The sequence below is a fragment of the Panulirus ornatus genome, chromosome 18 (assembly GCF_036320965.1).
Source record: "Panulirus ornatus isolate Po-2019 chromosome 18, ASM3632096v1, whole genome shotgun sequence".
Classification (NCBI taxonomy): domain Eukaryota; kingdom Metazoa; phylum Arthropoda; class Malacostraca; order Decapoda; family Palinuridae; genus Panulirus; species Panulirus ornatus.
Genome location: NC_092241.1, coordinates 52,818,249 through 52,837,916, shown reverse-complemented (window position 1 = coordinate 52,837,916; position 19,668 = coordinate 52,818,249). Strand labels below are relative to the sequence as shown.

The 19,668-nt window shown below is 49.9% G+C and overlaps 1 protein-coding gene across 1 annotated transcript in view; it reads right to left on the bottom strand.

Moving 5' to 3' along the window:
• Positions 1-19,668, bottom strand: part of LOC139755100 (uncharacterized) — a 485,699-nt gene that overhangs the window by 424,380 nt on the left and 41,651 nt on the right. Inside the window, exon 2 of the mRNA XM_071673222.1 lies at positions 16,119-16,280. The gene's annotated coding sequence lies outside the window, so the exon portion shown is untranslated. The remainder of the gene's footprint in view (positions 1-16,118; positions 16,281-19,668) is intronic.

Sequence of the window (19,668 nt, the reverse complement as noted above, 5' to 3'; positions counted from 1 at the left end):
CAGATACTAATTAACCCACATGTAAAGGTATATATCACAGGTAGGGATCACTGGATGAGGGAGAGAGACAGAAATACATCTAAGAGACGGGGGAAATCACAGACAGGAAGAACAGAGGAGAGGACATCTCGAGGAGAAATATACCAGAGAGGCGTCATCATGAGACAGTCTACATAAGGCGATCATATCCTATCCGTCCTAGTCCTTAGACGCGCCAGGGAAGTGGTCACACACACACATGATGCCTAACACTCCTTCCCTCCCTCTCCCTACACACACACACACACACACACACACACACACACTGGCACCCTATTCCCTCGTCGACTCAAGATACAATAAACGTAGAATGTCCTCATAACACGAAGATTAGACTGGAGGTTATAAAACCCCGTCAAACACAAGATCTGGTTCTTGGTTCCGACGTGACAAATACCGTCCTGTGAAGAGAGCGTGCGAGTCCTCTACCATACCAAGACCTTTAGAGCACACGTGTAGGGTACAATGTTGCTTGTGAAGGGGGGGTAGTTTACAAGCATAGGGTGGGTACAAGCAACATACGTGCACAGGGTACAATGCTCCACGCTGACAGCTGCTACCTGACCCTGGCATCAATCTCAATCACTCACGTTTTCATTTTCTTTTCTGCCACGTTTTCTTTCCTTCCATTTATTCATAGATTCAGTTTTTTTATATATCATCACGTTTCTCGTATAAATGACTAGACTTTGTGGAGGGTTCGATCCTCTTCAATTCGACTCTCTCTTATTTCACCTTCGGATCTTGCGATTCAATACCGATGACATGCTTTGCGGAGGGTTCGATCCTCTTCAAATCGACTCTCTCTTATTTCACCTTCGGATCTTGCGATTCAATACCGTAGATGACTTGTCTCATAAATGTAACTGGACTCTCCAAATGGGTGATCATAAGCCATAGATCTACAACCTATATGGTCAGAAAACCTGTGGTTTGATACTGGTATGGGAAATGAGACGATCCAGAAATATGAACGCCATTAAACAGAGGAATATAGGAACCGGTAGACGGCCTAATGTGGACACATTCGAGGCAGATCCTACGTACAACCAGCCATTATGAATTATGTATTTTATGGCGTCTATACCTCCCATGGCACCTTTTTCCTTTCGTCTCCCACTCCGTTACTTCTTTAGCGAACCTAAACTTCTCTAACGATTCCAATGTTTCGTTTTCTCTCCTGTGGGTAATAAAACCGGGCTTGAAATCATGTACTCCATCTCCGTCCCTATTTCTCATATGTATTCCTCTGTCCGAATCTACCCCCCACCCCCTCCCCACACACACACACACACACACACACACACACACACACACACACACACACACACACACACACACACTCCGGGCCTCTTAGGGAAATTGTAACTATGGTTTTCTTAATCTCACATCGTACGAGAGATGCCTAATACCTGACATTAGTTTCGACATCCCTCTCTGTATGTTTTCGAGGGATTTCATCACCATTGTGGAGCAAAGTGAACAAAACTAGACCACAGAAGTAAGGCTTGGGTCCTGCTGGGTACAGCTATCCTATTACCCTTAACGATCTTGTTACTAACGACCCAAGTCACATAATGGCTTAATTAGGAGGATCATTACATCGTCCCCATGGCTTATATCTCTGCTAACGATAACCCACCGATCCTTCCCTGGCCCTTATAGTTTTTGACCCCTGGTTCTCCGTCAGGAAGACATATTGACACAAATATAATCACTACTGCCATCAGATTCAACACAAGAGACTCTCCCCCAAGTTGAAAATCCTCTCCTCTTAATGGATATTTTCTGCCCTTACCCTTCCTCAACCTCCCTTTGCCTCTACAGATCCCTGAGGCTAACACTCCCATAGAAGAACCAGGAGAGCAAGGCTGCGCGTCCCTCCCTCCCTCCTTCCCTCTCTCTCTCTCTCTCTCTCTCTCTCTCTCTCTCTCTCTCTCTCTCTCTCTCTCTCTCTCTCCCCTAACCCTCCCACTGGAATATTCTTCGTCACTCCTTCCATTGAGGGATAACCTCGACCGCGCAAGGTCGAGAGCACCGAGAAATATGGGTCATGAGAGCCTGTATGACAACACGATGATGATGAGTTCTGTCAACGGCGAGGTGCCACATCCACACCACCACCTACCCACACCACCACGACCGCTGCCAACCATGAGCCCCTTCCAAAGACGTTCCTCTTGCCACAGAATGCCACAATCTGCCTCACTCTCTCCTTCCCTCACTCCCTCACTCATTAAAAGACATGTTATATCCATCAATCACCTCTCTAATACTACCCCTCATTACCAACACTCCGAATAGCGCTAACCATTGGAGTGCCACCCACACCCTAATCACTCCGACCCACTAAATGAACTGCACCAGCAGCCAATCCATCCCAAAGCATTTCCCCCATCAACCACCCACAGTCTGACACCTTCTGACCAATCATACCGGCTATCCACCACCTTCATCGCTGCCAGATACCACCTACCACCCTCGTAATGCAGGCCATATTCAGTGTCACCCACTGTATATACACACAAGACCCCAACGCCGCCAGGGCTTGCTCAAGCAATGCCGCCCACATCTCGGCCAGGGCAATTCAACACCCACAACTCATAATGCGGCGACCATTACCCAAGAAACAGTGCTGTGCCAACAAGCACTTGAGGCGTGTTCCCGAACACCCACGCCTACTAAACCACGCACTGAGCAGTGCCACGCACCGTCATGACCAGTGCTGCCACGCACCGCTGACGCATGCAGTGCCGTGAGGCGACCCCCCCGCCTAAGCAAGCCATCCCAAACACAATGCGATTAATACCACCCACCCGATCTGTAAAGTGCTACAGAGCATCCTGCTTGCGCCACTCACAATCTAGGCCGTGCCATACCGCCGCTCGAGCAGTGCCCAGAAAAACGACCTGATCATCGCCACAAGCCATCCGGGCAGTGACGTGCATCACCAGAGAGGTGTTAGTATGACTGGAGCAATGTGTGACACACACACACACACACACACACACACACACACACACACACACACATGCACATGCCATCTACGTAAGCCTTACACACCACCCGAGTTGTGCCACACTCCATCCTGGCCCTACGAACAACACCCAGCCGGACAACTCCCATCCATAACCAGAGCAATGCCGCTCCTGCTTCACCATCCTCTTTCTTCTTCTCCACCAGTCTGGTTCAGAGAGCAGATAACCTCGATCATTGGTAGATAAGGTCTCCTGTATTATCAGTCCTTCTTTACGTACTCCCATGTACTAATCACACGTTACATCGCTGACCCGCCAGCGGTAAAAAGGAAAAGAAGGTGTAACTCCATCACAAGATGTGTACAACCTTCAGCTTGACTCTTGCTGTACACAAAACATCGAAATTAGCTCCATGAGCCGCTCAAGCACAGTTGATTCCCACCATGACAAGCTAACCCCCTCCTTCATTTGTCTCTGAGGCAGGGGGTGCGCATCACTCGAAAATGACCACTCATCTTTTGAAAACTGGAGCTTACCACCTCCTTTTTTGAACTGGATGGTTAAGGGATGAGGGAGGAGAATGAATGAGTCGGACAAGGAGATGAGGGGATGAAGGAGAAAATGAGTCTGGCAGAGATGTAGAGATACGAGAGCCATTTCAGACCATATCCAGGGGCACTTCCAGACCAGTGCTTCACCTCAACCGAACTGCCTACTCACTAGCACATGCATCCTACTCACTCTTAAGCAGTGTCTTCCACTCTCCTCCTTCCATCCCCGAGCAGTGCCACTCACTGTCGTGATAGCCCCTTTGAGGATGCCAAAGACCAATAGAGTGGCGTGGCGGCATCCAAAAATAAAGGGGGTGAAATTTGAGGTTTAATTTTAAGCTCCTTTTGGCGGTGCCAAAGGCCATTGCAAGGGCATAGCGGCATCCAGTGTCAGCCACATATATACAAGGTAGCGTCAGCCATCACCGTCGGGGCGCTGTCATCCGCTCTCTCAAGCACCACTACCTCCGCCCCACCCACACCACCGTCCGAGCGATGCTGCCCTTTGTTCCGAGCGACGTCCCCCGTCAGGAGGGAGGGCAGTGGAACACACCCCTCTCTCTCTCTCCTGCTGGTGGTGGTGGTGGATCCTGAGCTGGCAATGATATTGTGCTGTCCTTAAACACCTCTCTCTCTCTCTCTCTCTCTCTCTCTCTCTCTCTCTCTCTCTCTCTCTCTCTCTCTCTCTCTCTCTCCTTATTTACCTTTACTCCCCCACCCTATCCCTGTCCCTTCTCACCCCGCCCCCCCCAACCATCTTCACATTTTTTTCCCTCCATTCTACTCCTCCTCGTCTTCCTCCGCTTCCTCCTCCTCCTCCTCCTCCTTCTCCTTCTTTTCCTCCTTTACCTCCTTCTCCTCTTCCTCCACCTCTTCCTCCTCCTCCTCTTCTCCCTCCTCCTCTTCTTCCTCTTCCTCTCCCTCCTTCCCCTCTTCCTCCTCCTCCTCCTCTTTTTCTTCTACCTCCTCCTCCTCCTCCTCCTTCCCGTTTCTCCTCCCCATCCCCCCTCCTCCTCCTCCCCCTCCCTCCACACTTCCCTCCCTCCCTTCCCCCTCCCCTCCAGCCCTCGGGGCCGTAACTAGCTTTGTCGGGCAGGCAACCCGTAAATATGCAGGCCATAGTGTCAAGGTTGTGTTCTTATCATAAGGTCACTTGCGTTAGGTTAACTGAGTTAAGCTGAGTTAAGAGAGTCGCCATCCTGAACTCCTCTACCGGTTAAGGTCATAACCAGTTAAGGTCATAATTTTGTATTCCTCCGCGACTCCTGTATATTTTGCCTTCCACACATCCTAGAATATATATATATATATATATATATATATATATATATATATATATATATATATATATATATATATATATCCTCGTACTTTTTTTCCCCTACCTTCTCATGACGCGAAAGGGCAGAGAAAGGGGATTCGAACCCTTAGGGGCAAAGAAGGGGATTCGAACCCACAGACGAAGCACCAAAGAAGGGATTCGAACCCACAGACGAAGCACCAAAGAGGTGCAACAGACAGACGCGAAACACTCAAAGGTGAATCATTTTTCATATTCCTTCGTCTTTTTTTCTCTCTTTCTTTCATATTTCAGACTGTTCCCTTTCAACCCCTGTAGGAACCCATGATCCTAATCTATTCGTTCAACCGTCCTTAATACTCACTCATGTAACGTTACCTGCGTTGAGATGGGGGGTGTGGGGTGTGGGTGTGGGGGTGTGGGGGTGGGGGGAGGGGTGGTGTGTGGGTGGGGGTGTGGGGGTGGGCGTGAGGGTGGGGGTGTGTGGGGTGGGGGTGTGGGGGTGTGGGGGTGGGGGTGTGGTGGTGTGGGGGTGGGGTGGGGTGGTGGTGGGGGTGGGGGGAGGGGTGGTGTGTGGGTGGGGGGTGGGCTTGGGGGTGGGGGTGTGGGGGTGTGGGGGTGGGGGTGGGGGTGTGGGAAGGGTGGTGTGGGGGAGGGGTGGTGTGGGGATGAGGGTGTGGGGGTGTGGGGGTGGCTACTCCTCATTCTTCCCTCACTAGCACCAGCTCGACAGCTCCTCTCCTCACGAAGAATGAGACGGCAAGAAAAAAGAGGAACACACCCCCTCCTCCTCCTCTTCCTCCTCCTCCTCCTTCTGTTCCTCCTCCTCCTCTTCCTCCTCCTCCTCCTCCTCCTCCTCCTCCTCCTCCTCCTCTTCCTCCTCCTCCTCCTCCTCCACTAAGTAAGGGCGGCTCAAGCCTGCGAGAAACATCTGACGTCAATGGGCAGTAATGTAGATTACCACCTTCCGTTTTCTAGGGTATTTTAAACAAGGGGAAAGGAGGTATGTATCCAATTTTTTTTTTTCATGTGACGCAGAAAGAGAAACAGGTGAGAGGTTCTCTCTCTCTCTCTCTCTCTCTCTCTCTCTCTCTCTCTCTCTCTCTCTCTCTCTCTCTCTCTCTCTCTAAGTCTAAAGTCCAGTTCCAGCTCTGGTGTCTCCAAAGTACCCAGCTACCTCCTGGAAGGGGGGACGGGCCCTAACCAAGCTCACAAGACTCCGTCAATCTAAGAAGAAGAAAAACAAACACACACACACACACACACACACACACACACACACACACACACAAGACGTCGAGACACCCTACATGAGCGTAACCTACTCCCGTTTTGACGGCATCGGTTCGAACCCCCAATCTCGACACTTCACACTGCCCGACACCCTCAGGTTGTGTATACCCAGGTCTAATGACTACCCTGCTCTTAACGACCCTGAACTAGTTCCCAATAAGGGTAACGCGAGACCGACTTGAAAGAAGAAGAAAAAAAGAATTCAATTAATCGCTAATATGTTTATTCTCTGATCGGAGTCACATGGGGGGGGGGGGTTAGGGGGAGGGAGAGGGGATGTTGCAAGCCCTGCAGCTGCGAGGGGAACTGTGTTTTCCTTTTGAAGTGCAGCTGGACCGCTCTCCACAGCAGCAGTCGACCAGCTTTGTGAGCAGCGTTAGAAACAGAGGAGGAAGCTGCAGTAGCTGTGGTCGTCTTAGTAACAGGGTCACGAGGCAACAGCAGTTGGAACAGCAGCGGGGGTTTACGAACGACGATACGTGCAGCGGTGGACACAGCAGCTGCGAACAGCAGCAGCGTTGCCAACGGTGATATTCATGGCAGTGGCAACAGTAACTGAGAACAGCAGCAGCGTTGCCAACGGTGATATTCATGGCAGTGGCAACAGTAACTGAGAACAGCAGCAGCGTTGCCAACGGTGATATTCATGGCAGTCGCAACCGCAGCTGAGAACGGCAGCAGCGTTGCCAACGGTGATATTCATGGCAGTCTCAACCGCAGCTGAGAACGGCAGCAGCGTTGCCAACGGTGAGTCTTATGGCATTGGCAACAGCAGCTGAGAACAGCAGCAGTGTTACCATCAGTGATATTCATGGCAGTGGCAACAGTAGCTGAGAACAGCAGCAGTGTTACCATCGGTGATATTCACGGTAGTGGTAACAGCAGCTGAGAACAGCAGACAGGGTCACCAGCAGCAGATACAACAACAGCAGCAGCAGCAGCTTGAGCAACACCAGAAATAACCACAAGTACAACAGCTTCAGCAACTAGGACGGCAGTAGCTGCATACAGCACCAGTAGAAACAACTAGGACGGCAGTAGCTGCATACAGCACCAGTAGAAACAACTAGGACGGCAGTAGCTGCATATAGCACCAGTAGAAACATCAACAATGAAAGACATCTGTATCTGTCTATCTATCTATCTATCTATATATATATATATATATATATATATATATATATATATATATATATATATATATATATATATATATATATATAACTATATATATATATATATATTTAACTATCTCTTTATCGGTTTGATCTATCTATCTACCTGTCTATCTATATATCTATCTACCTTTCTATCTATCTATCTCATCTATCTGATCTATCTATCTATCTATCTATCTCATCTATCTGATCTGATCTATCTATCTATATATATATATATATATATATATATATATATATATATATATATATATATATATATATATATATATATATACACCAACTCTAACAAAGAAAGTTGATAAATGAGGTTTTCAAAGGTCCATCCTAAAACTAACAATAGATCAAACTCCATGACAGCGTGTGATATGTATCCTTGAGGGCAACGTCTTTCCCCTCAGCCACTAACACCTGACAAGTGGCACAGCGAGGCCTCACCAGACGGATACACGAATGAACTCAAGGATTCACACGAGTCCACTCCCTCACGTCCCGGACCCAGGCCTGAAGATGTTCGACGCTCATGTTTACGGTCGAGGTGTGTGTGTGTGTGTGTGTGTGTGTGTGTGTGTGTGTGTGTGTGTGTGTGTGTTGTGTGTGTGTGTGTGTGTGTGTTGGTAATCCTACTGTGTCTTACCATGCAGGTAAAGGACTCGGTACAGTTGACCGTGGAACCTTTCTGCGATACAAGGCGAAAAATACACTGACGACTGTACTGTGTCTTGTGCTCCTCAGGGCAAAACTCGTCACCCATGATGTATAGATTCACCTCCCCAGCTATGTATACCTGCCCTACCTCCAGCTATGTATATCTGCCCTAACACATCGAGATGAGCCAGGCTTATCTCAGCTGGGCGTTGCTAGGCATGGGGTCTCCCACTGTGTTGAGACGAGCCATGCTCAACTCAGCCGGGCGTTGCTAGGCATGGGTTCCTCCCACTGTGTTTAGGCGCGCGCAAGGCTCTCTGGCTCTTATATACAACCACCTGCCGACCCTGTACTATAGATCGTAGTGGTCTATACAACACGGGCGTCCCCCAGAACTGCAGTCTGCAGGTGGACAAGAGTTACGGGACCGACGCGATACTTCGAGTTAACAGCTTCGTTGCTGGAAGTATCGCTTGTTCTATGTCGATATAGGCAACCCTGCGTCAAGAGATGATGTTTCCAGGTCTGTGGCTGTGGTGTGGGGTTCTAAGGGCCCTACAGGAGGTTCTGTGGCTGTGGTGTGGGGTTCTGTGGCTGTGGTGTGGGGTTCTAAGGGCCCTACAGGAGGTTCTGTGGCTGTGGTGTGGGGTTCTAAGGGCCCTACAGGAGGTTCTGTGGCTGTGGTGTGGGGTTCTAAGGGCCCTACAGGAGGTTCTGTGGCTGTGGTGTGGGGTTCTAAGGGCCCTACAGGAGGTTCTGTGGCTGTGGTGTGGGGTTCTAAGGGCCCTACAGGAGGTTCTGTGGCTGTGGTGTGGGGTTCTGTGGCTGTGGTGTGGGGTTCTAAGGGCCCTACAGGAGGTTCTGTGGCTGTGGTGTGGGGTTCTAAGGGCCCTACAGGAGGTTCTGTGGCTGTGGTGTGGGGTTCTAAGGGCCCTACAGGAGGTTCTGTGGCTGTGGTGTGGGGTTCTAAGGGCCCTACAGGAGGTTCTGTGGCTGTGGTGTGGGGTTCTAAGGGCCCTACAGGAGGTTCTGTGGCTGTGGTGTGGGGTTCTAAGGGCCCTACAGGAGGTTCTGTGGCTGTGGTGTGGGGTTCTAAGGGCCCTACAGGAGGTTCTGTGGCTGTGGTGTGGGGTTCTAAGGGCCCTACAGGAGGTTCTGTGGCTGTGGTGTGGGGTTCTAAGGGCCCTACAGGAGGTTCTGTGGCTGTTGAGGTTCTGTGGCTGTGGTGTGGGGTTCTAAGGGCCCTACAGGAGGTTCTGTGGCTGTGGTGTGGGGTTCTAAGGGCCCTACAGGAGGTTCTGTGGCTGTGGTGTGGGGTTCTAAGGGCCCTACAGGAGGTTCTGTGGCTGTGGTGTGGGGTTCTAAGGGCCCTACAGGAGGTTCTGTGGCTGTGGTGTGGGGTTCTAAGGGCCCTACAGGAGGTTCTGTGGCTGTGGTGTGGGGTTCTAAGGGCCCTACAGGAGGTTCTGTGGCTGTGGTGTGGGGTTCTAAGGGCCCTACAGGAGGTTCTGTGGCTGTGGTGTGGGGTTCTAAGGGCCCTACAGGAGGTTCTGTGGCTGTGGTGTGGGGTTCTAAGGGCCCTACAGGAGGTTCTGTGGCTGTGGTGTGGGGTTCTAAGGGCCCTACAGGAGGTTCTGTGGCTGTGGTGTGGGGTTCTAAGGGCCCTACAGGAGGTTCTGTGGCTGTGGTGTGGGGTTCTAAGGGCCCTACAGGAGGTTCTGTGGCTGTGGTGTGGGGTTCTAAGGGCCCTACAGGAGGTTCTGTGGCTGTTGAGGTTCTGTGGCTGTGGTGTGGGGTTCTAAGGGCCCTACAGGAGGTTCTGTGGCTGTGGTGTGGGGTTCTAAGGGCCCTACAGGAGGTTCTGTGGCTGTGGTGTGGGGTTCTAAGGGCCCTACAGGAGGTTCTGTGGCTGTGGTGTGGGGTTCTAAGGGCCCTACAGGAGGTTCTGTGGCTGTGGTGTGGGGTTCTAAGGGCCCTACAGGAGGTTCTGTGGCTGTGGTGTGGGGTTCTAAGGGCCCTACAGGAGGTTCTGTGGCTGTGGTGTGGGGTTCTGTGGCTGTGGTGTGGGGTTCTAAGGGCCCTAGAGGAGGTTCTGTGGCTGTGGTGTGGGGTTCTAAGGGCCCTACAGGAGGTTCTGTGGCTGTGGTGTGGGGTTCTAAGGGCCCTACAGGAGGTTCTGTGGCTGTGGTGTGGGGTTCTAAGGGCCCTACAGGAGGTTCTGTGGCTGTGGTGTGGGGTTCTAAGGGCCCTACAGGAGGTTCTGTGGCTGTGGTGTGGGGTTCTAAGGGCCCTACAGGAGGTTCTGTGGCTGTGGTGTGGGGTTCTGTGGCTGTGGTGTGGGGTTCTGTGGCTGTGGTGTGGGGTTCTGTGGCTGTGGTGTGGGGTTCTGTGGCTGTGGTGTGGGGTTCTGTGGCTGTGGTGTGGGGTTCTGTGGCTGTGGTGTGGGGTTCTAAGGGCCCTACAGGAGGTTCTGTGGCTGTGGTGTGGGGTTCTAAGGGCCCTACAGGAGGTTCTGTGGCTGTGGTGTGGGGTTCTAAGGGCCCTACAGGAGGTTCTGTGGCTGTGGTGTGGGGTTCTAAGGGCCCTACAGGAGGTTCTGTGGCTGTGGTGTGGGGTTCTAAGGGCCCTACAGGAGGTTCTGTGGCTGTGGTGTGGGGTTCTAAGGGCCCTACAGGAGGTTCTGTGGCTGTGGTGTGGGGTTCTAAGGGCCCTACAGGAGGTTCTGTGGCTGTGGTGTGGGGTTCTGTGGCTGTGGTGTGGGGTTCTAAGGGCCCTACAGGAGGTTCTGTGGCTGTGGTGTGGGGTTCTAAGGGCCCTACAGGAGGTTCTGTGGCTGTGGTGTGGGGTTCTAAGGGCCCTACAGGAGGTTCTGTGGCTGTGGTGTGGGGTTCTAAGGGCCCTACAGGAGGTTCTGTGGCTGTGGTGTGGGGTTCTAAGGGCCCTACAGGAGGTTCTGTGGCTGTGGTGTGGGGTTCTAAGGGCCCTACAGGAGGTTCTGTGGCTGTGGTGTGGGGTTCTAAGGGCCCTACAGGAGGTTCTGTGGCTGTGGTGTGGGGTTCTAAGGGCCCTACAGGAGGTTCTGTGGCTGTGGTGTGGGGTTCTAAGGGCCCTACAGGAGGTTCTGTGGCTGTGGTGTGGGGTTCTAAGGGCCCTACAGGAGGTTCTGTGGCTGTGGTGTGGGGTTCTGTGGCTGTGGTGTGGGGTTCTAAGGGCCCTACAGGAGGTTCTGTGGCTGTGGTGTGGGGTTCTAAGGGCCCTACAGGAGGTTCTGTGGCTGTGGTGTGGGGTTCTGTGGCTGTGGTGTGGGGTTCTGTGGCTGTGGTGTGGGGTTCTGTGGCTGTGGTGTGGGGTTCTGTGGCTGTGGTGTGGGGTTCTGTGGCTGTGGTGTGGGGTTCTGTGGCTGTGGTGTGGGTGCGGAGGGAAGATGTGGCTGTGGTGTGGGGTTCTAAGGGCCCTACAGGAGGTTCTGTGGCTGTTGAGGTTCTGTGGCTGTGGTGTGGGGTTCTAAGGGCCCTACAGGAGGTTCTGTGGCTGTGGTGTGGGGTTCTGTGGCTGTGGTGTGGGGTTCTGTGGCTGTGGTGTGGGGTTCTGTGGCTGTGGTGTGGGGTTCTGTGGCTGTGGTGTGGGGTTCTGTGGCTGTGGTGTGGGGTTCTGTGGCTGTGGTGTGGGGTTCTGTGGCTGTGGTGTGGGGTTCTGTGACTGTTGGGGTTCTGTGGCTGTGGTGTGGGGTTCTGTGGCTGTGGTGTGGGTGCGGAGGGAAGATGTGGCTGTGGTGTGGGGTTCTAAGGGCCCTACAGGAGGTTCTGTGGCTGTGGTGTGGGGTTCTAAGGGCCCTACAGGAGGTTCTGTGGCTGTGGTGTGGGGTTCTAAGGGCCCTACAGGAGGTTCTGTGGCTGTGGTGTGGGGTTCTAAGGGCCCTACAGGAGGTTCTGTGGCTGTGGTGTGGGGTTCTAAGGGCCCTACAGGAGGTTCTGTGGCTGTGGTGTGGGGTTCTAAGGGCCCTACAGGAGGTTCTGTGGCTGTGGTGTGGGGTTCTAAGGGCCCTACAGGAGGTTCTGTGGCTGTGGTGTGGGGTTCTAAGGGCCCTACAGGAGGTTCTGTGGCTGTGGTGTGGGGTTCTAAGGGCCCTACAGGAGGTTCTGTGGCTGTGGTGTGGGGTTCTAAGGGCCCTACAGGAGGTTCTGTGGCTGTGGTGTGGGGTTCTAAGGGCCCTAGAGGAGGTTCTGTGGCTGTGGTGGGCACCAAGGCAGCGTGGGTGTTGGTGCGGCCTCTTGAAAGGCCCACTCTTGTTTGGTGAGCGTGGATGTGTGGGTAATGGATGTGGAGGATGTGGCTGAGGTGTGGGTGCTGAGGGAAGATGTGGAGCTGCATGGCTGTAGGATGTATGTGTGGGAGGATAAGGAGGGTGTGTGTGGGGGTTGTGGTTGGCTGTGCTGATGTGGAGGACGCGTGGATGTTAATGCCTACGTGGCGTGGGTGGTTGTGTGGGCGGGAGTGACTGTGGGAGGGAAGGAGGTATGTCGTAGCGAAGGTGTGGGTGTGGATGACGCTGTCTGCGTGGTATTAGGTGTTGCACACTGTTCTGTGGGCAAAGGAGGGGTAAGTGGATTGTGTGAGTGGCTTGAATGGATGTGGATGAATATGCTGGGGAACGTGTGGATGAAGATGGATGCAAACGTACGGCACTGTGGATGTGTTTTGTGATGGTGAGTAGTCGTGTGGATGCGCATGAGCTCACAGACAAATCTATGGTTGAATGTATGGATGTCTGGATGGATGTGGATGAGTGTGAGGGTGTATGAACACCTCTCATTGGATGAAGAAGTGACTGTATGGATGAGGATGACTGTGACTGTGGCGTGACATGATTGTCATGGATGTGGACGGTCGTATGGATGACCATGTTGATGTGGTATGGTTAAGTGGATGACCACGTGGGTGTGGAGGGTTCTGTTCATGACCGTGTGGATGTGGATGGTTGAGTGGATGACCTTGTGGATGTGGAGGGTTGTGTGACTGACTGTACGGATGTGGGTGGATGAACACGCACGCCTTCGAACCCCCACAACATTGTTCACCACGTCCATTTCCTTCATCTACTGACCCTAGCAACCACCCCAATTCAACTTGGGTCGGTATTGGGTCAGGCAAATTGACCTCTTCGGTCGCCACCGAGTCGTTTGTATACAACGAGTGGTCGTCCCAGAGGTCGTCGAGAGGTCATCTCAAGGCCCAAGTCCTGTTACGTCAGACGTCATACTCATGTAAACCTTGAAACACCTCGAGGGACACATCCCTTGTCCTTGACCTGGGTCACTCACTCCCGGGTTCTGACCAAGTCATCTCCTCGTCTGTCTCCCGCCAGATCTGTCACCTCCCTCGGGGGGGTGAGGTCATCATCCTCCTCCTCCTATTGGCTCGCACTTGACCTGAGGTCAAGGTCATCCTCGAACAAGTCCTCGAGAGTCTTCGAAACGTCCACCTCCTCATGTTGATCGTGGGGAATGTCTCGTTTATCTTGCTAATCTTGCGGGGTTGATGTGAGGCTGAGGCGAGGTGATGCCGCTGGTGTGTTCAGTTGTCACGGGTGTGTGTGTGTGTGTGTGTGTGTGTGTGTGTGTGTGTGTGTGTGTGTGTGTGTGTGGTGCGCCTCCTACACTCTGCTTCATTTGGAGCTGACTGGGAGGCGAGTTGTCACCGCTTGTCTTGAATAACTAATTCATTAATAATGGTAATGATGATAATAATAATAATAATAATAATAATAATAATAATAATAATAATAATAATAATAATAATAATAATGAAAATGATAATAATAATGATATCAAAATCAATGATAACTTCTCTAGAATAACTAATTTATCAAAAATAATAATAACAATAATGATAATGATAATAATAATAATAATGATAATAATTATAATAACAATACTAATAATAACAATAATAATAATAATAATAATAATAATAATAATAATAATAATAATAATAATAATAATAATGATAATGATAATGATAATAATAATGATAATAATGATAATCACAATAACCCAAGCCAGACACTGGCCTGTGGGTGGCATGTAGAGTGACGGCCTGGGGCGGGACTGGTGAAGGAACGACCAGCGTCAGAGCAACCAACCCGACTCGGATTACCCCAAACATGCGCGAACGACTGAGTGAAGAAGACAGTCTTTAAGGAGGAACCCTCTCGCGCCTTGACCACGAAGATGCCCAGGAGGACGCCAGTAAAGCATCTCTAACTCAATCCCATCGAAACACAGGAGCGCCAGGAAAGAGACGAAGAAATATCCATTCATTCATATACACACATATATACATACACGCCCATATACGTTGTACATATACATACATATACATATATATACATATACACATATACATACATATACATACATATACATATAAACATATACATATACATACACAGACATATACATATATACACATATACATATTCATACTCTCTTGCCTTCATCCATTCTCGGCGCCACCCCGCCCCACAGGAAACAGCTCTAAGTGTCTTGTCAGGTTATCTTGAGGGATGACGATCTCAAAATACTTCTCAAGCTTAAACAATACTAAGATTTCATCTCCTTTTGCTGGTGTAACACTAGGACTCATAGAAAACGGTCTTGGTGATAATTATGAATGAAAAGAATAAACAACACTGGAACACAGGCACCCTCCTCTACATTCTCTTCTCTCTATCTATCTTTATCTTCACAACACTCCCAAGCATCCTCCAACAGCCCCTCCCCCTCCCAAAGTCTTCACCACCCAAATCCTTTCCCTCGAATTTGCAGTTCACCAGACACACGTCCTCGAGAAGTCAGACATTTGTATTTCTGATCTCCGCAGCTCTTCATCTCCCACGTCCACTGGATGCGACATCTCAAGCAATATAAGGTAGTGATGGTGGCTATGTGTCTTCTCCGCTTAGCACACTTCAAGTGTGTGTGTGTCTGTCTGTGTCTGTCTGTCAGTCTGTCTATCATGCGACATCTCAAGCAATATAAGGTGGTGTTGGTGGCCATGTGTGTCCTCCGCTTAGCACACTTCAAGTGTGTGTGAGTCTGTCTGTGTCTGTCTATCTGTCTGTCTTTCTGTGTCTGTGGGTCTGTGTGAGCCCAGAATACAATCCTTGATCTAATACTTATACTATATCCGTCCATCCCGTACAACCACGTAAGCTATACTCAGTATATTCTGGTCTTGGTAGGCTAGACCCAAACAGAGGCTCAGGACCTGATGGTATCCTACAACCTCTCCTTCTTTGGAATACATGTTCTCGAGTTTGCAACCTCCTCTCTAACCTAATCAACAACTCCTTGTCCTCAAGCGTTATTCTATTACCTTGGAAACGGATGTATAAACCGAGGTCAAGAAGATACAGATGATCCATCGTCCCCATCCATCCACTATCCCACTGTTCGCACCTCAAGCACTAGCTTGAAATCTATTATAGTTTATCAGCTACGTCTACTTGAATCATCTAAAGAGCGCTAAATCCTCCCCGACACCCTAGCAATGGTTCCTAGCCCAGGGCTTTGCACTACAGACCTGCTGGCTTTCATAACACGAGACCCAACGTGGTTTTCATAACCTCTTCGAGTCTTCTCATGTCGCACTTGATGAATCTAAACCTTTTATCATCGGTTGGGAGTAAGTGTACAACACTCCATTCCTCTAAGCTGAGGTCTTGCTTATTCCTCTTTTGCCATACAGTCGTCAGCAGACACTGACTACATCTTAACCCATTCCTGAGGTGTTACTGCCTTTGAAAACCTCAACAGCTCCATTACTATTGGATACATCACCGTTCTATTCCCATCGAAAACTCATACAATCACACATGATATGAATTGGCCATTCCTTCCACCGTGTCTCTCCAGGTCTTGGCTAAAATGATAACCTTACCTTTCAAAAGCAGTTCTTTCGCCCGTAGAGGTCACTTTAAAAGTCCAAAGCTGTGTAATTAAGACATGATTCTCGTTCTTGTCGCTCTCCGTCGTACCAAAAGAATCATTGCACTCCTCATCATCAAAAACCCCTGTCAGTCAGCTGTAGCTGCGCAATGACAACGAAAAGACGAACCAGTTACACTTACCACATCCGGGAGGGTGGCGGTGCTCCTCCAGGCTCAGTCGTCTGATCCAGGACGTTCTTGAGGGAATGATCATCCACGGTGTGGGGGTGTGGATGTGTGTGGGTGTCTCTCTTTCTCTCTCTTGGCCTCACTTGTCGTGGTGATGGGGCGCGTGTACGACACCTGGAAAAGGCCAATTGTTCATAAAGTGTGTGTGTGATGGAAGAGTGTGTGGAATCGATGGAGACAAAAGGGAAAACAGTTTCGGGAAGAGTGTGAGGGAAGAATGAGTGGATATGATGATAACAAGATATTCTTGCCTACGAAGAGCAGAAACTGACGACATTCTACGTATTGATGTCAATAACGTGATGAATCCGCCACTACTACTGTTAAGGTCGTCGTCCCTCGGTCCTCAGCACCTGAGCGGGAAGTCAGACGTCTCACTTAACCAAGTGATAACCTTATCTCCTCCCGTCTCTGTGTGAGAGACCGGCTCTGGTGGCGACTTGCGAGACACAACCGTCCACCAGAGAGATCACTGGCGAGATCAGAAATCAAAGATGAATCAAGTAAAGTGACCGAAGGAAATGAATTGAAAGCTTATGCAACTATGTAATCACCTCTCCACACTTTTCTCTCCTTAAACCTGCCTTATGGGTGGCAGGTGGAGTACAGCCACCGATCTACTTTGAACTTAACACGAACCAAATCTGAAGCTTTTATTCGAAGCTTCGTGAATCGATTCCACTGTCGAAATCAATAGACACATCACCCAATTTGAACCTCTTTATTACCTGTAACAGGTAATCTTATTATTGTCATTCAAGTTATTCAAGTGCGAACAGCCAAAGGCAACTCTCTCTCACACACACACACACACACACACACACACACACACACTCCCCGCATGGTTTTCATACACCAATGCAAACGACTCAAGACTGAAACCCTCAGAGTTTCTTCTCCCCCTTGTGAGCATTACCCTCAAAACGACAGTAATTCTACAGGACACCCCAAAGCTTGTTCTCCAGGAGCACCGTGGCTTGAGGGTGGAGCAGCAGGAATCATCATCGCCTGAGGACGCAACATGTCACACTTCATCCCCAGCTCAGGCTAAGCCCCGAGGAACCACCAACCAACCGGGACATCCACTGAGCTGGATACACTAGAGTGTTGCAACGAGAGTCAGTCTTCTTTCCCCTGTGATGAGCGATTTCCCTCGGGACTTCCTAAGTGTTCAGGACGCCCCATCTGTGCCTGCCCGTCCCACGCAGCCTTTGACTGTGACACGTCACATCTCCCGTGACGAACAGATAGAGCTTGACTTTGAGCTAAGTTCTCATAGCTGAAGGAACTTAAAAAAAGAAGAACTTAATTCTTCAGGACATAATTGAGAAAATATTGATATCATACTTGGTACAGTCTACTGCTGTACCGAGCATGTACAGTCTACTGCTGTACCGAGCATGTACAGTCTACTGCTGTACCGAGCATGTACAGTCTACTGCTGTACCGAGCATGTACAGTCTACTGCTGTACCGAGCATGTACAGTCTACTGCTGTACCGAGCATGTACAGTCTACTGCTGTACCGAGCATGTACAGTCTACTGCTGTACCGAGCATGTACAGTCTACTGCTGTACCGAGCATGTACAGTCTACTGCTGTACCGAGCATGTACAGTCTACTGCTGTACCGAGCACGTACAGTCTACTGCTGTACCGAGCATGTACAGTCTACTGCTGTACCGAGCATGTACAGTCTACTGCTGTACCGAGCATGTACAGTCTACTGCTGTACCAAGCATGTACAGTCTACTGCTGTACCGAGCATGTACAGTCTACTGCTGTACCGAGCATGTACAGTCTACTGCTGTACCGAGCATGTACAGTCTACTGCTGTACCGAGCATGTACAGTCTACTGCCGTACCGAGCATTGATACGAAGCTGGACACTGAGGCCACTGAAATCTCATCCAGTGGACAACATGGACAGTGTCAGGTACGACGCCTTGAGCCGACAGGCTTGTAAATTTCACAGGGAACCGGTAACCAAAACAGTTGCTCGACAGCTGCCGAAGCAGTGAGTCACGTCGGCCATCAGTTGCTGATGAATCAACGAAGAGAATAGGAAATGAGTAAACCCACTTGGTTCATGAACCTATACTCCACGACACTCGTGATCCTCATCATTCATGAGGGTAATGAGTCCCCGAGATGAGTAGTAGTACAGAGGCGTATTTCCAAATCGTGTCAAAGAGTCAAGTTGTAACCAGATAATTAACTTTCTGTTTTGGACACGTACCCAGTGAAGCTTAACCCTGACCCACACAGGAAGAGAAAACAGCACACTTAACACCTAACCTAATTGAGTCACTTAAGAGTCCACTTGACTTTTCCTCGTCTTAAGACGTTAAAACTCGTGGGCTCCTCAATATAAAACGCTTCCCAACATTTTTTTTCCTAAACTCACTCTCAGTCCCCAGGTTAAATGATATCGCAGCACACGTTTCTCCTGGACATACCCTCATATGAGGCAGAACCTTACGCTTGAAGGCAAAGGGGACACATCATCTCGAGGGCGAGGCCACCGCGAAGGACAGGGGCCAGGAGGGCGTCTGCGTCAGGTATTGTGACCATATTTCTAAGCTGAGCACCAACCATGTCTCCTCGTCTGACGGTAATATTATAGTCATATACCATGGTCGATAATCCTTTAAATCAGCCCAAATAAATCTCTAGAACCTACCTCAAAATTGACTTTGAATGACCCCCTCTTTATGATCCCCAGAGGCTAAAACTATGAAGGTTTAACCTACGTGTTGTTTATCTTTGACTCATCCACTCCAAGCGTGAAGGATCGAAGCCTAAAATGGGTGACGCTCGTCGATCTGTTCCGCGAGGACAGTCAGGTATCGTTTTCATCAATGACACAAAGCCTACAATACCGTACTGTATCATGGGGAATATCGTCTTTAGATGACACGACGATGTGATTGTAAGTTTAACCGTGGGTAGCAGATAGCAATGCTGGAGGGGAGTCGGGTACCGTGCTGTTGGCGCGGCAGTCGGTCCACAGTCAACCTAGCTGTTCATCCACACCTAAGAGCTGGTCGAAAAAAAATAGGTATTTGGTTTAGGTTTTATATATGTGTGTGTGTGTGTGTGTGTGTGTGTGTGTGTGTGTGTGTGTGTGTGTGTGTGTGTGTGTGTGTGTAACGTTAATGAGATGGCCTTGATGAGGGTTTCAGTTGTCCATGTCGTCTCATTAATACTATGAAAGAATTAAACTTGTCAACAATGATTCCTCAAAATACTCCACATTCAGACAGGAACAAATGTCTGACTCACACTAACGTACTCAACACATCAAAACTGAAGAACTTTTGCCTATGTGACAGAATAAAGGACATTGTAAGGTATACTCAAACAACACAAGTCAAATGCCTCCACCTGAAATATCAAGTACCCTTACCATATATATACTCCAAGAACCGTAATGTCTATAACTTCTTAATGCTTGACATCATAACCCCTCCACACCAACCCTACAAAGATTGCCAATGTAAT